The following is an 18,184-nucleotide window of genomic DNA, read 5'->3' as shown; positions in this document are numbered from 1 at the left end:
AAATCACCCAGGTCTCAAGATGAATGCAGATATTACATACTCTCTCAGCATTTTGTCGTACATTTCTTGGAACAAGCGAAGGAATGTCTTAAACTAACAGCATGTCCCGTACTCTTTGTTTTATCGGGTACTTATTGGCATCCGCTATTACGTCTCCATTTTGCTTTCTCTCTGTTCTATCGTGGGCGATTCAGCTGCCTTTTCCTTGAAAGTGTGGATTTTTGTAGCAATGCTTCAGCTGGTCGGCTCAAGTTAATGGGACGTCTGCCTTAATTAATCACGTTTGACATAGATATTTACTAGCTTGAAAGAAAATATACTTTATATTTAGTTAATGTGATCAGAGGATTGTAGTAATCAATGTTTTATGCAGCATATAAACTTTCAACGGATAGTCACAAGCCACAGCGAACATAACCACAACTCTATTTCATAATTACACGTACAGAAGGATGAGTTCCACACTGAACTGCTAGCTGACGGGTGCCAGAAATTTCCACTATTACTATCAAAAAGATGTGACTCGTCACTTCCTTCATTATTGTCTCCAAAATCCATGTTTTCTAACGGTGCATGTACAGCCTACGTAGCGGGAAAGTGTGGCTTATGACTATATCACTACACAGATGACCACCTGGTTGGAGAGCCAAAAACTTCAGTGATGTACATATTATAGTGCCATTCGAAAAGAAAAATGACAATGTCTCGCACTTTTTGGACAGTGGGTTGCTTATTGTGCATGATGGTATGTTCAACAACAACAACATAAAAATCAAACATGTGGCTTAAGAATATCATCCACTGACTCCTTCATGTGTTAAACATGGTGAATAATATGTAATAGGTTAGTTGCAAACCACAACGAAATTATAAATGTCTGTATTCGATAAAGTTTTTGTATAAATTGAAATACATCACATATTATATTAAAATGCACTACAGCATTATTGAAATACATATTTAGTGAAAAGTGATAAATCATAATTCTCATGCTATATGCATTGTATATTATTTTTTGTTCAATTTTTTTGAAGTTAAAACAATTGTTTTATTTGACTTGTGTACTCCTGGTGTTTCTGAATCGTATTGATTCTGATCAAAATGTTACAATTAAAACTATAGTCTGTGTGTAGATGTATCTTGTTATTTGTTCCTATGAAAATATGATTAGTGTGTACATAAATATGTTGGTGTGTGTAAGTATGTTTATATGTAATATATGTTTCTGTGTAACAAAATTATGATTTATCAACCTCATAACACGAATAACGTGTGTATTCGATTATTTTTTTAGAAATTGATCAAAGGTTCTATCATAAAATGCATCAATGTAATTTTTAAATTCGAGAGTTACTACGGATATGTGGAAGCAACCACTTTCAATTATATTTTACAAGTTATAAAATATTTCCATGTTAAAATATCGCTTCTACGGGCTCTCGTCGTGCTTTTCAAATAAATATAATTACCACAAGGGACAAAGTGTTTTACTTTTAGTTAGTTATGCATAGATTATATAAGAAGTATTTTTATGATGAGAAACCTATTTATTTGTGACAGTACACACACACATTGTGTACAAATTTGTTGTCCAAAATGTTTCAAGAAAATGCAATTCAAATGTCTTGATTGATGGATTGATTGAGTTAGCGTTTTAATTTATGCACACTAAGTCTAATCAAGAATGGACCCACAGTTTAAAGTTGGATCCGAATTACTATGTGCCTCCACCGGGTATTGAACCCAGGACACCTTTATCACCCTACTCAAATGGTAGACTCATTCAAATATTTTGATGAACATTCAAATGAGAAAGTTGTACGTAATAATGAAGTCAATGATGAGCCAGATACCAGAGTTATAAAGGCTTTATACGACAATATAGTACATCTAATTTCCCTACTGTTTTGGGAAGTAAATTAAGTAAGCAGCAACTTTTCTCCGTACCATTTTGTATGCAATTTCTCATGTAAGAAATAATTATTAGAAGAGTAACTTTTCTAGGGGGAAATTTGTACCCCCTCCATATATATTAAAGATAAAAGGGGCAGTCACTTTTCTACGGGGAAATTGTACCCCCTTCTAATATTAGCAGGATTTAATGGGGCAGTCACTTTTCTACGGGGAAATTATACCCCCTCCTAATATAAGCAGGATTTAAGTGGGCAGTCACTTTTCTACGGGGAAATTGTACCCCCTGATAATATAAGCAGGATTTAAGGGGGCAGTCACTTTTCTACGGGGAAATTCTACCCCCTCCTAATATAAGCAGAATTTAAGGAGGCAGTTACTTTTCTACGGGGAATTTGTACCCCCTCCTAATATTAGCAGGATTTAAGGGGCAGTCACTTTTCTACGGGTAAATTGTACCCCCCCTAATATTTGCAGGATTTAAGGGAGCAGTTACTTTTCTACGGGGAAATTGTACCCCCTCCTAATATAAGCAGGATTTAAGGGGGCAGTCACTTTTCTACGGGTAAATTATACCCCCTCCTAATATAAGCAGGATTTAAAGGGGCAGACACTTTTCAACGGGGAAATTATACCCCCTCCTAATATAAGCAGGATTTAAGGGGGCAGTCACTTTTCTACGGGTAAATTATACCCCCTCCTAATATAAGCAGGATTTAAAGGGGCAGTCGCTTTTCTACGGGGAAATTTTACCCCTCCTAATATAAGAAGGATTTAAGGTGGCAGTCACTTTTCTACGGGGAATTTGTACCCCCTCCTAATATAAGCAGGATATAAGGGGGCAGTCACTTTTCTACGGGGAAATTATACCCCCTACTAATATAAGCAGGATTTAAAGGGGCAGTCGCTTTTCTACGGGGAAATTTTACCCCTCCTAATATAAGAAGGATTTAAGGTGGCAGTCACTTTTCTACGGGGAAATTGTACCCCCTCCTAATATAAGCAGGATTTAAGGAGGCAGTCACTTTTCTACGGGGAAATTATACCCCCTACTAATATAAGCAGGATTTAAAGGGGCAGTCGCTTTTCTACGGGGAAATTTTACCCCTCCTAATATAAGAAGGATTTAAGGTGGCAGTCACTTTTCTACGGGGAATTTGTACCCCCTCCTAATATAAGCAGGATATAAGGGGGCAGTCACTTTTCTACGGGGAAATTTTACCCCCTTCTCATATTATCAGGATTTAATAGGGCAGTCACTTTTCTACGGGGAAATTGTACCCCCTTCTCATATTAGCAGGATTTAATAGGGTAGTCACTTTTCTACGGGGAAATAATACCCCCTCCTAATATAAGCAGGATTTAAAGGGGCAGTCGCTTTTCTACGGGGAAATTATACCCCCTCCTAATATAAGCAGGAATAAAGGGGGCAGTCACTTTTCTACGGGGAAATTGTACCCCCTTCTAATATTAGCAGGATTTAATAGGGCAGTCACCTTTTTATTGGGAAATTATACTACCCCCTCCTAATGTAAGCAGGATTTAAGGGGGCAGTCACTTTTCTACGGGGAAATTTTACCCCCTCCTAATATAAGCAGGATTTAAGGGGGCAGTCACATTTCTACGGGGAGATTTTACCCCCTCCTAATATAAGCAGGATATAAGGGGGCAGTCACTTTTCTACGGGGAAATTGTACCCCCTCCTAATATAAGCAGTATTTAAGGGGGCAGTCACTTTTCTACGGGGAATTTGTACCCCCTCCTAATATAAGCAGGATATAAGGGGGAAGTCACTTTTCTACGGGGAAATTGTACCCCCTCCTAATATAAGCAGGATATAAGGGGGCAGTAACTTTTCTACGGGGAAATTGTACCCCCTTCTAATATTAGCAGGATTTAATAGGGCAGTCACTTTTCTACGGGGAAATTGTACCCCCTTCTCATATTAGCAGGATTTAATGGGGCAGTCACTTTTCTACGGGGAAATTATACCCCCTCCTAATATAAGCAGGATTTAAGGGGCAGTCACTTTTCTACGGGGAAATTGTACCCCCTTCTCATATTAGCAGGATTTAATAGGGCAGTCACTTTTCTACGGGGAAATTATACCCCCTCCTAATATAAGCAGGATTTTAACGGGCAGTCACTTTTCTACGGGGAAATTATACCCCCTCCTAATATAAGCAGGATTTAAGGGGGCAGTCACTTTTCTACGGGGAATTTGTACCCCCTCCTAATATAAGCAGGATATAAGGGGGCAGTAACTTTTCTACGGGGAAATTGTACCCCCTTCTAATATTAGCAGGATTTAATAGGGCAGTCACTTTTCTACGGGGAAATTGTACCCCCTTCTCATATTAGCAGGATTTAATAAAGCAGTCACTTTTCTACGGGGAAATTATACCCCCTCCTAATATAAGCAGGATTTAAAGGGCAGTCACTTTTCTACGGGGAAATTATACCCCATCCAAATGTAAGCAAGATTTAAGGGGGCAGTCACTTTTCTACGGGGAATTTGTATTCCTTACTAATATATGCAGGATATAAGGGGGCAGTCACTTTTCTACGGGGAAATTGTACCCCCTTCTCATATTAGCAGGATTTAATAGGGCAGTCACTTTTCTACGGGGAAATTGTACCCCCTTCTCATATTAGCAGGATATAAAAGGGCAGTCACTTTTCTACGGGGAAATTATACCCCCTCCTAATATAAGCAGGATTTAAAGGGGCAGTCACTTTTCTACGGGAAAATTGTACCCCCTCCTAATATAAGCAGGGTTTAAGGGGGCAGTCACTTTTCTACGGGGAATTTGTACCCCCTCCTAATATAAGCTGGATATAAGGGGGCAGTCACTTTTCTACGGGGAAATTGTACCCCCTTCTCATATTAGCAGGATTTAATAGGGCAGTCACTTTTCTACGGGGAAATTATACCCCCTCTTAATATAAGCAGGATTTAAGGGGGCAGTCACTTTTCTACGGGGATATTATACCCCCTCCTAATATAAGCAGGATTTAAGGGGGCAGTCACTTTTCTACGGGGAATTTGTACCCCCTCCTAATATAAGCAGGATATAAGGGGGCAGTCACTTTTCTACGGGAAAATTGTACCCCCTTTTCATATTAGCAGGATTTAATAGGGCAGTCACTTTTCTACGGGGAAATTGTACCCCATTCTCATATTAGCAGGATTTAATAGGGCAGTCACTTTTCTACGGGGAAATTATACCCCCTCCTAATATAAGGAGGATTTAAAGGGGCAGTCACTTTTCTACGGGGAAAATATACCCCCTCCTAATATAAGCAGGAATAAAGGGGGCAGTCACTTTTCTACGGGGAATTTGTACCCCCTCCTAATATAAGCAGGATATAATGGGGCAGTCACTTTTCTATGGGGAAATTGTACCCCCTTCTAATATTAGCAGGATTTAATAGGGCAGTCACTTTTCTACGGGGAAATTATACCCCTCCTAATGTAAGCAGTATTTAAGGGGGCAGTCACTTTTCTACGGGGAAATTTTACCCCCTCCTAATATAAGCAGGATTTAAGGGGGCAGTCACTTTTCTACGGGTAATTTGTACCCCCTCCTAATATAAGCAGGATATAAGGGGGCAGTCACTTTTCTACGGGGAAATTGTACCCCCTTCTAATATTAGCAGGATTTAATAGGGCAGTCACTTTTCTACGGGGAAATTTACCCCCTCCTAATATAAGCAGGATATAAGGGGGCAGTCACTTTTCTACGGGGAAATTGTACCCCCTTCTAATATTAGCAGGATTTAATAGGGCAGTCACTTTTCTACGGGGAAATTATACCCCCTCCTAATGTAAGCAGGATTTAAGGGGGCAGTCACTTTTCTACGGGGAAATTGTACCCCCTTCTAATATTAGCAGGATATAAGGGGCAGTCACTTTTCTACGGGGAAATTGTACCCCCTCCTAATATAAGCAGTATTTAAGGGGGCAGTCACTTTTCTACGGGGAATTTGTACCCCCTCCTAATATAAGCAGGATATAAGGGGGCAGTCACTTTTGTACGGGGAAATTGTACCCCCTCCTAATATAAGCAGGATTTAAAGGGGCAGTCACTTTTCTACGGGGAAATTGTACCCCCTCCTAATATAAGCAGGATTTAAAGGGGCAGTCACTTTTCTACGGGGAAATTGTACCCCCTCCTAATATAAGCAGGATTTAATTGGGCAGTCACTTTTCTACGGGGAATTTGTACCCCCTCCTAATATAAGCAGGATTTAATTGGGCAGTCACTTTTCTACGGGGAATTTGTACCCCCTCCTTTAAGTGGGAATTGACAGGCAGTCATTTTTCTACGGGGATATTTTACCCCCTGCTTAATTGACGGGATCTGAAAAGGGCAGTCATTTTTCTCTGTAGAAAATTGACTGTACAGTCATTTTTCTATGGAGTCCAGATTCCCGTCACGAAAACGGGGAATTTGGACTGCGTTGAAAATTGACTGTACAGTCACTTTTCTACGGAGTCCAAATTCCCCGTTACACCGGCATCCTTTGTAAATGTACAACAAAGGCAACCGACTGTCGCCGATCTCAGAGAGGAAATAATAATACTGCTTCAGGAGGAGTGTTATGGTGCAATTGTAGCGGTTTAACACGTTGGCATGTTATTATCTGCCGTTGCAGTTCCATACCAGTGTATACGGGTTTTGGGAGTGAAAAGTTAGAACGCCACCAGTGCATTAATGCAATGAAAAATAATATATATGTATTTTTTATTTTGTTTGAAATCACTCAAATAAGGAATCGTATGAAGAAGTCTTCTTTGCAGCATTTTTGGTAATTTTACTTGTGTTAGTTCATATTTTGCGAATTCTTAGTCCATATGTATGTAGCTACATACAAAGCCACTTGTTAGTACATATTAATCCTAGTCCTGGTATAATGCATGACGTTTAAAACTCAACGTTAGATAGACCTGAATTCTCTAATTTTATTGTTGTACGTAACAGCTGTGTATCGGCGCACTGCAGCGATTTTTCTATCTGCTCCATTAGCAACACTGCTTCTTTAGTTGTTTCGCGCATCGCACGGCAGAATTATCTGCGCTGGACTCTAACAAAGGTGAGTTTTCTTTACATTGGGCGCCTCCAGGATCGCTCAACATGGTAGCAAATGTTGACTGCTACGTCACACAGTTTTATGGCCTGTCCTGGATGCAAAGTTGAGAAGTAGCGACGTTCCAGCCGAAAACAATTGAAAATCGCATTGCGTTGCCTTGTGGCGTCTGCAGCGAAAATGGCAGGGCGTGTTGGGCTGTTGAATACGGTGTCACTATTAATGGATTATGAATCGATGTGATGACATATATATGGATGCTATTTCAAATTAAAGTATGTGGTTAATCTCGAAGTAAAACATGAGTAGATCTAGATCTGTGTCTACTGTCTATAGAGATACAATTGGGGGGAAATGTTATATTCCTAATTTGAGAGCTTTGGTTACAACAATTCTCTGTGGTTACAATTTTATTTCTCCAAAATAATACGTAATAACCATAGAGGAGTGACATTGAGTGTAGAAAGGTTGTGGCCAGTTTTATTTAAGGATATATGTGTTTAAATTAAAGATTATTTTCGTATAGGAGTGCAAGTTTGACACAACACTCTACTTCTTGTGTGTTTGTTTGTTTGGTGATTTAAGTCCACTTTATGCACAGTAGGCTAATTTGGACTGGGCCTACAGTTTAAAGTGGAATCCGAACCACCATGTGCCTACACCGGGTATCGAACCCGAAACGCTTTGTGTGTGTGTGTGACCTTATTGGTTGTAAACCTTTGTTAAAACACTTATAACATACGCATACGCTACACTATAAATGAAAGAAAGATTAGTTTCGAGAATGTGCTTTGAAATGGGATCATTATTCCTCAATAGTTTCATGCCATTGTTAATAGGTCGGCACCCGTGGTGGTGTGGTTCCCGGCCTGGGAATGAATGCTTGTGAGTGTCCTTTCATCAATTTCATCATATCATCATTCATTCCCATTTTCGCAAATTTGTCAAAAGTGGCACGAAAATGAAGTAAAATAAAACAAATCAATAAATCAACCATTGTTAATAGGACAATAATAAATACGATTTAAGAACAATAGTTTCATTTGAATTTTGTTTTTTATCGTCGCTTTTCTGCTACTTTTGGCTAATCGTGAAGATGAGGATGATTGATTATATGATGAAATTGATGAAAGGACACTCACAAAGAACACCCAGGCTGGGATTTCAAACCCGTGACCCTGGCGTTGTAGCCGCGGATGTTGGCTTACGAACAGAAATGTTGAACAGTGAGTATAAGTTGCAAAATGTGTGCAAGATTGTATAACGGTGTTCTCACGTTGTTTTCACGCAATAATGTTTGATATAGTTTAAATTATCAATTGCTGATTGTGCTTTTGTAGCTGCGAAAATAATGTAAATTAAAGCAATATAAATAAACACGTACGAATTGACGTTTATACATGAATATGCCACATTTTTAGTTGTCTTTATGATTAACTCTGCATGATCATCGTTTAAGTTATTGTAATACCATCCTCCTTCCAATGGATTTTCAAATATCACACGGTGCATTTCTTGATATCACGCTCCCTTGAAAAGTATGTATTTCACCCAGGAAATGGCCTCGATACTTGATGCCGATTTTTCTTGCAAAAGAAGGGACATTCACAAATAATATCCCGGAGTGGTTAAACATCGCGATACGACGCCGGGTCCCGGGTTCGAATCCCGGCCTGGACATGCTGTTCGTTGTGACTGTTCCTTCACCATATCATCACTCATCCCCATCTTCGCGATTAGCCAAAAGTGGCAAAAATGCACAGTAAAATAAATCAAATCAATCAAATAACATCCATGCCTATACCGGACCTCGAACCCGAAACTTACGTAGCGAGATAAAAAATGGTCTCCACCTCAAGCTGAACACATGTTTGCAAGAGCATGCTCATCCGATTTAGCCAAAAAAACAACTTAATGTTGTGAACAGTATTTGGGTTCATTACGTTTTTTAACTGCGTTATTTTGTTGGTATTTTTAAATATACTTCAGTTGAAGCCAGTGCATAATTATCCGTTGACAGATCACTCATTCTCCGAGAATATAGTGGCGAAAAAGTTATTACTATTTAAGGCTATTGGATGCGCGACCTAAAGGTGCGCTTGGGCTACATAATCGAACTTACAAGTACATTTTACTCCACGCATCTTTTAGTTCCGCCGCGCCATGTTGCAACTAACAGAAGACAACAGACTTGCAGACGACAGTTGACCGTAGGTAGCAAGAGAATTTTATGTTGAGTGAAGCCGCGGTCGCTCCTTCTCAACAACCAGGTAGCAAGCGCCTCCAGGGTTCTTGCTACTCAACAATGTTGGGTTGCTGAGTGGTCCTGGAGGCGCCCATAATTTTGATAAATATCTCAAATTAGCCAAATATAAAAATATCTCATGATTGTTGATTATGTTGAGAACGAGAATCTCAAAAAAGTTTTGATGAAAATGTTATTATAATTTGCTACTAAGAAGAAAACTGTTTGGTTCATATATGGCCTTCCATACGTGGGTAGTTAGACAAAGGAACACGGCGTGGCCCATATATGGCCGTTCATGCAGCTGATTGTGTGTTGCTAAGCTGCACATTATGGCGTGTGTGTAGAACATGTGTTGTTGTTTTTATATATATATCACATGTGTGTTTTCCATGCATATTTGTCATTGCTGGATGTGGGTATTTATTATCTTGCTCTTACGTAAATAGAAAGTGTTGGCAAAAAGACGATGTTACAAGTTTTATTCTCTATATTTTCAGATGTGTTTCCTTTTCTGAGTTTCACAAGAGGATAAACATCAGTAGCAAAGATTATGGAATGCATATGCATTGCTTTTTCTAATGTAGCTGCCCATGTAAATCGAACAGCAATGTATCTGCACTGTAGATATTACAAACCAAATAGAATATTTTAGTATTTTTTTTTTTACATTTATTGAATTGTTATACCAAGTGGTCCATTTGTGTTCTAAACTATTTTCTCATCTTTGCAGACTGGATATGGATCCTTCCAAATTCTATGGTCATTTGTCATGTGTGACAACTGTTCCTGGAGATGGTTATTTCAGTGAGGATTCAGATCTGTCGGACGATGAGGACCATAGCAAGATGAGAAAGGTGCCCATTTTAGCTCCCGACTCCGAGGATGAAGATATCTATAATGTAAGAGATGCCATTATGAAGCCTAATGTGACTGTTATTCCCGAAACACCCTCCGAAAATTCTGAAGGAGAATCTCAACCGATCCCATCAACATCAAGACAACAGCATTCGGATCTTCCCACTCAAACCAGAAAAAATAAGACAAGTGCAAAGAAAGATAAGGAGAAGATCGTGTGGAATGAGGATTCTCTCCTGTGTAATGGCAATGATGTTGAATTTGGAGGTGATACAAGTTTGCCTTTATCTTTTGAAGGACTAAATAGCCCCTTCGATTATTTCAAGTACCTATTCACAGACGAGCTAATCAACCATATTGTTCAGCAAACAAACTTATATACAACGCAACAGAGACCAAATAAGCCAGGAAATGTTACTAAAGAAGAAATTGAACAATTTATTGGTATTTTGCTAAACATGTCCGTGATTCAGTTACCTGCTTGCAGAGATTATTGGAGCAGTAAAATTGGACACCCTCGGATATTTGAAGTAATGGCAGTCAATAGGTGGGAAGATATACGCCGTTTCCTTCATTTCAATGATAACACCGACTTTATTCCTGCTGGTCAAGAAGGCCACGACAAACTTTATAAAGTGAGGCCCATTATAAAGTTCCTTCGTTCATCTTTGCTGACTGTACCTAAAGAAGAAAAACTCTGCATTGATGAACAAATAATCCCCTTCAAAGGACGGAGCTCCATCAAGCAATACAATCCAGCTAAGCCTTATAAGTGGGGCTACAAAGTGTTCGTTCTTAGTGGCAAATCAGGGTTCAGCTACGACTTTGAAATATTTGTAGGTGCTTCAGATAATGTGCTACTTCCAGGTGAACCAGATGTTGGTGTTAGTGGGAATGTTGCTATACGTCTCTCGCGCACTGTTCCAAGGAATATAAATCACACACTTTTGTTTGACAATTGGTTCAACAACATAAAACTTCAGGTGTATCTGAAGAAAGAAGGTATAAATGCACTAGGTACTGTCAGACTCAATAGGCTTGGTGAAGTTGATATGCCGAGTGAATCAACAATGAAAAAAAGGGGGAGGGGATCATTTGTTGAGAAAACTGCAATTGTTGATGGTGTGAAGCTTTCCTCAGTGGCTTGGTATGACAACAAGTTAGTGTGTTTTCTATCGTCGTTTTTAGGAAGTCAACCAATTGGGAAAGCACGGCGTTTCTTCAAATCCAAGAATGAATTTGAAATGATTACTTGTCCAAACGTCGTAAAAATCTACAATCAATATATGGGAGGAGTTGATCTATTGGATTCCATGTTAGGCTACTATCGGATAATGATCCGATCCAAAAAATGGTACATGAGAATCTTTCACCACCTAATTGATATGGCAATTGTCAACACATGGTTATTGTGGAGACGGAAGACAGGGTTGTACATGCCATTAGTAAATTTCAAAATTGAAGTGTCAGACGCACTATGCAAACAAGGCAAGACCTCTGTACGGCGTAGAGGACGCCCAAGCAACGAACTTGAGAATGAAATTCAGAAAAAGAAACGAAATGGACCTTCTGTTCCAATCCCTCAAGTGCACATTCGCCGAGACAATGTTGGACACATCCCAAATTGGGAAACTCGAATGAGGTGCAAATACCCAAAATGCACCGGTAGGTCCTTTGTACATTGTGTAAAGTGTAAGATTCCATTATGTTTGAACAAGGACAGAAACTGCTTCTTGTTATTCCATACCACGTGATTCAGACAATATGAAACTACTGTGTTCAAACAGCTCAGAAACAATTAAATCTAGTGTAGTGGAATATCCATAAATGTAGTGTACTGGCATATCCATAAATGCATGTTGTGCCATATATGATCCAAACATATTTTTTAATAGAATTTTGGAAAATAAAATGTTTTTTTCAAAACTGTTTGCTATTTTTGTCCACCAATATCAAAAGTAACAACATATATTTTTTTCAGGTATTTCTAAAAAATCATGCAGAAAGGGGATAAATTGGGTATTTGTCAAAACCTTTAGGGGATGTTGATAGAATTTATTATGGTCTTTGGATAAATCACTGGAGCTGAGTAGGCCCCATATGAGACTGGCAAGTACAGCTCACTGCTCAGGAGATGATCCCTAACGGAAGTGCAGTGACGTAGCGACAGGCGACTCCACTATTAGGGTTGGGGGAGTGCTCACTGAGTGAGAAACACACGAAGGGTCGCTGTAACCGGTGCAGCGACGCAAGTCGTTTAGGGTTAGAGGACGTCTTCATCTTTTACCCGGACAAAACCTCTTTTTCGGGTCCTAAAAAATAGTCCGGGCAGGTTTTTAGGAAAATTTGGAAAAGTCCTCCTTTCCGGGATAAAGACAACTGTTTGACTTCAAGGTTAGTAACAAAATTTTATTTGTAAATAATTGTTAATATTGTTTCTGTTTTCAATTTCAAAGTAAAGAAATACAACACACTCAGTTGCAAGCGCAAAGACATTTTTTTTTCTTCCAACAAAGAAAAATTGTTGAACTTTTGTGTCTCTTCCGTTGTCGCAGCTGCAGTGTGAGGTCAGAGAGAAGGGTGAGGTGTTAATTTTAAAGCATTTGCGACATCTACCGCGGCTTGTGATTAGCAGCAAGTTTCTAACAGTAGGTAAGAATACTCGATACTTTGATTTGAGTTTCATGACAGAATTCAGAAATAGACAGTAATTTTTAACTGCTGTAGTTGTGGAGACGAGAAGTTCTGTCGATCAGCGATCTGAACCATTCCGAAACGTAAATGTGTTTTTAGTGACGACTTACAAAAACGGTTTCCTGACTTTACGCCTGGAAGAAACAACTGCGAGGCAACATGTCAATTTATGTTATTCTTTTAAAGTAAAAGACCAAGTTTCACAACCGTATAATATTACGAACATAGTGAATAAATATTAGAATATACAGACATTTGCCTATAAGGTGGCCTATTATTAGTTATACGGAAATGGTGTAAAACTGTTTTACAGAGCTGTGTGGTCTATAAGCTCATCAAAACACCAGTAAGCACAAAACGTGTGTTGCAAGTGCTGCATCTTCGTCGAAAGTTCATTCTCTGCAATCTAAAAATGTCCTCTTTTTTTAAGTTTGTCATCTGGTAACCCTAAAGCCGTTGTCTTTTATTAATTTTTAAATTCTTTGAAATACAGTCTATATACTGCACAGGATAAGTAATACAAAAGTATTCTGCACACTAAAAAAAAAAAAACAGCAACCTGTTCCTTTGCTTCACGCAAATCAACTCCTACGCACTTCCAAAAGGACACTAGACCGCAGCCGCAGCGGAAGACTTTCTGCTACCCTTAAAAATCTGCAAATTGACCTGTTCCTCCCTTTAGCACCGCTCCCCGTCTCCCCTCTTTTGGGGATCTTCTCGTGAGCGGACTGCTTGTATGCTCCTCCGGTACAGTCACAGACACACCTGAGTTGTAACACTCCCATTAGCTTTCAGTGGAATCATTACAACCCAGAAGGGTCCTTGACTGTACATCTTGCGGCAATCGTGGATAACAAATTTGAAAACAACGTTAAAAAATAATTATATCCTAACCACTTTACATTCCCTTGATGACTTTGCATCCATGTTGTATTGACTATTGCTGGCGCTGCATACAATTTCTCGTTGAATTTATATGGGAATTGAAGTTTTTCTTCTTCCATCTCGTCATGGTCATGATACTGAACGAATTCGCCACAGAGAGCATGGTTCGCACTGCTTCAGAAATGATCCTGTGGTTCGAAAAAATAGATCACCGAGCTGATCAGTCCGACTTTACACATGAAACATGAGATAATTAAAAAATACGATTTATAATTCTTGAAGCTTCTCTGTAGACGATTGGTGAGATTCGTTGATTGATTGATTTAGTTGGTGTTTTAAGTCCACTTTATGCACAGAAAGGCTAATTGGGACTGGACATACAGTTTATAGTGGGATCCGAACCACTATGTGCCTCCACCGAGTATTGAACCCGGGACCCATTGATTACAAGGCGACAACGCTACCACTGCGCCATCAAGGAGGCCCTGATCAGATTTGTGTCGGGGACGGTTTCAGTACACGAAAAAAACTGGCGTGGAGTAACACTTGCCTTGCTTTGAAGTGTCAACTGACTTGGAATTTTGCGCATAGGCGTAGCTTGAAACTTAAACTTGGGGGAGGGGAAGGGAGGTAGAATCGGACTTGGAGCTTAACTTTGTGAGACAGACTCGACAAGTTATCAAAGCTGATAAAAATATCAATCAAATTTTAATAAATGTTACATTTGCAAAATCATAAAAATTACTCGTTCTTTGCTCTTCAGGTTCCAGGAGGTTAATAAAGTACCATTAACTTTTAAATTTTCAAAAACCTGAAAATTTTGAAGGAGGCAAGTGCCCCCGCCAAGTAACGTCTTGAATTTGCGTACATGTCTGTTGACAAGGTTGTTTGTTGTCATTTTACAAACCATCCCTTCACGTTTTATCTAGATTTGATGCTTTACGTCCACTTTATGCACAGTAAGGCTAATCGTGACTGGACTTGCAGTTTAAAGTGAGATCCGAACCACTATGTGCCTCCACATGGTATCGAACCAGGTACTCCACGTTTTATATAGACTAAGGATTAGGACAACCTGTTGTGTTGAACCTATGTGGATCACAACTGGTGGTTTGAAAGGTGTCTTTTTCATTATTAAGTTTGAAAAAACATCCGCGAATTAATCAACATTTTGTTATAACAAAACACGTTTCAAAGTTTTTTTATCACATATTTTTTTGAAAAGTCGGAAAGATCTTTTCACAAAAAATATATTTTTGTCAGAAAATTCAAGGTTTGGGACAATGTTAAAATGTTGAGCCGTTCTTGAATATATATCTCGCTACAGCTTTACTTCACACAAGTGATCAAATACACTTTTTACTTTACACTTTCAGGTAGCATCTGCTATGTACGCAAATTCCACGACACCTACCACTTTCAGCGTCGCAGGTGTTTTTCCCACCCCTTTTCACTTACCCCCCATACTCAAAGTCCACGAATTTTGCTTGTATACGTATATTCCATGTCCACGTAATCATGAGATTTACTCGAGATCGAGATATTAGTCAGGTTAGTTACTGGTATGCTACGGCACAATTAGGCATGATTATAGGTGACAAGAACAAATCAATATTTTCAAAACAAACAATACAATAAAATGAAATCGAACGCGACAAAAATCAACCTGCTTGCTCCGATTTTCGCAACTTGTTAGCATTTGAATGTCCCAAATCAAACCCGATCTCCACGATGACGTAATGCATCCACGAACGACCGCGCATACGAACTGCGCATAGGAAAGAGCACCTCCTGGTGGATGTGCTTCCTGATTTCGCGCCTTGTGAAGTGTGGGTCTATCTTTTTGGACAACACTACAGCAACCTTGCGTTCTGACGTCACCGAGGAATGCTTTTCTAGATGGCTGAGTTGTTAGGTTAGGCTAGATTAGTTCTCTTAGCATAAATAATAAATTTTCAGTGTATTTATGTTCATATAACCAAACCTTACAGACCTAACCTAACAACGTAGTCATTCTTCGTCTGACGTCAGAACGCAATGTTGCTCTAGTGCTATGCAATAAGGGTGACCCGTGAAAGTGTGATCTTGCCCTGACCAATGTAATGCAAATGCTGTATGTATCCTGTTCGTTGCTGTATTCTGGATGGTAATGGAACTTTCACATCCGTAATTGACCTGACTGACTTAGTTGAATGCCGAAAAAATGTGATAGCCTATAGTTATTTACCTTCAAAGTCTCTTCTGTAAGTCTATAACTGTATACCCCACAGAAAGTCAATAAACAACATATTGCGCAAGTTTGATCCCGTTAAATACGAAATCTTGAATTTTATTATCAGTTCTTATCATTATAAAAACAATTTTATCGTGCTAAAATGCACATAGATCTCGATGACATTCAACTTTAGAATCGAACATGTACTTGGATAAACATACACCTTTGTTCGTATTAGATAGCAATAGGTTGATGACGTCCGGAATGCCACAGAGGTAAACACAGGTGCAAGGGGAGTACGTGGTGCAAATCTTGCACGATAATCTATTCCTTTGTGGACCACCACACTCACTTCATTGCATCCTCTATTTCGTTTCAATATTCTCTCTCTCTCTCTCTCTCTCTCTCTCTCTCTCTCTCTCTCTCTCTCTCTCTCTCTCTCTCTCTCTCTCTATCTATCTATCTATCTATCTATCTCGCTCTCTGTATTCTGGTTCTTAATCTCTATCTTTTTCCATCTCTTTCAGAATGGTGAGGTACAGGGTGCGGCACGTAAAACCAGCCCGCTGTAATCCCGATGTAATTGCTTTGCTAATGAACATGTAAAACATCTATATGAAAATGTCAACAGAAGATGGCGTTGCATGAGTTACTAATTATGTTTCTCACCAACAAGTGGCTTGTGAACCCGTGGTCGAGTGAAAGCAGTTGAGAATCAGGCCTTGGTGGGTGAATCCGTGATAATGCCGTATTTGATTCCTGAGCGTGTTGCAATTGTTGAAGCTTTTGTGCGCACCGGATCCTTTGTGCAAACAAGGAAGTTGTTTCAGGAGAAATTTCCAGGACGTCCTGTCCCAGCAAAACGCACAATACAGGATTTGATTGGGAAATGGAGGTGTACAGGATCTGTTGCAAATGCTCCCAGGGACAGACGACCATCTGTCTGCACACCTGAATTACGGAGGCGGTGCAGAACATAATGGCGAGGAGTCCTCGTAAATCAACGAGGAAATAAGTCAACAGGTTCCAGCTAGTGAGCGAAGTTGTAGACGTGTGTTAAGGGCGCTGAAGTTAAAACCTTACCGGATAAGTGTAGTGCAACAACTGAGGGAGCTTGACCCGGGGAAGAGGGTGGATTTTTGTTCATGGCTATTGACGAATGTTGCCAGTGGTGTTTTGGATCCATTGATGCTCATCATGAGTGACGAGGCGTGGTTTCACCTGTCGGGATACGTAAATTCCCAAAACAATCGCTATTGGTCGTCACAGAATCCGCACGTAATCCACGAGCAGCCATTGCATGACGAAAAGATTGGTGTTTGGTGTGCCATTTCTGCATAACGCGTTATGGGGCCCATATTTTTTGAAACCACAGTAGACAGTAACGTGTATTTGGGAATTCTGGAAGAGTTTTATGAACAATTGACAGAAGAGGAGCGTCAGTTCTGTTACTTTCAGCAGGACGGATCAACAAGCCACACATCAAATGCTTCACTATCCCGTGTGCATGAAATGTTTACTCCAGAGAGGACAATTAGCAAAGGCCTGTGGCCTCCTCGGTCACCCGACTTGTAAACTTGTGACTTTTACTTGTGGAGAATGTTAAAGGGGAAAGTATTCGAAACAAATCCACACACAATTGAAGAACTCAAGACCTCCATCCAGAATATCATGAACAGCATCACCACTCAAGAATTAACAAAGGTGTACATGAATCTCCTGAAACGTGCTCAGATGTGTGTTGAAGTGGGTGGAGGACACTTTCAGCATCTATTGTGAAGGTGAGAAATCTTAACACGCAACATTAAATTTCATTTGGTGTATTGCTTTTGTTTGATTTTGTTTTAATTTCACTTAATCATTCAAATTGTTCATTTAATGATATCTTATGAAGGGACGGGCTGGTTTTAAGTGCCGCACTCTGTATATCGTCAGTATAGAGACATGCCCATGATTTTCCTAAGGGCTGGTTAAGGCCTTACTAGTAGTCAGAGCTCGCCATATTTTTCTGCATTGGACGTTCTCTTTTTAGGAATGTTCAGCCAAATGGTGGGTTATGATCCTTCACCAGTAGCAGCGTTAGTGTCTGGTGTGGATAACTTTCAAAGATTTTAGTGGGTCACATCTTCAAAGAAAAATCTGTTTTGAAATTCACATTATTAGTCATCCAAACAAAGATTTATTACAAAAAATAATAGGAAGTTTAAATATTGGAGTAAAAATTATACAAATTCTAATGTTACATTACAAATTAAATTTGAGATTCAAATCTCCATAATCCAGGA

At 39.4% G+C, this 18,184-nt stretch overlaps 1 protein-coding gene across 1 annotated transcript in view; it reads right to left on the bottom strand.

The window, feature by feature from the left end:
- The window catches only part of LOC145981060 (acid phosphatase type 7-like), an 81,236-nt gene extending 65,275 nt beyond the window's left edge, over positions 1 to 15,961 (bottom strand). Inside the window, exon 1 of the mRNA XM_083114175.1 lies at positions 15,912 to 15,961. The gene's annotated coding sequence lies outside the window, so the exon portion shown is untranslated. The remainder of the gene's footprint in view (positions 1 to 15,911) is intronic.
- Between the last annotated feature and the right edge of the window lie 2,223 nt (positions 15,962 to 18,184).

The sequence above is a fragment of the Lepisma saccharinum genome, chromosome 28 (assembly GCF_977018435.1).
Source record: "Lepisma saccharinum chromosome 28, izLepSacc3.1, whole genome shotgun sequence".
NCBI lineage: Eukaryota > Metazoa > Arthropoda > Insecta > Zygentoma > Lepismatidae > Lepisma > Lepisma saccharinum.
This window is presented reverse-complemented; position numbering and strand designations above follow the sequence as displayed.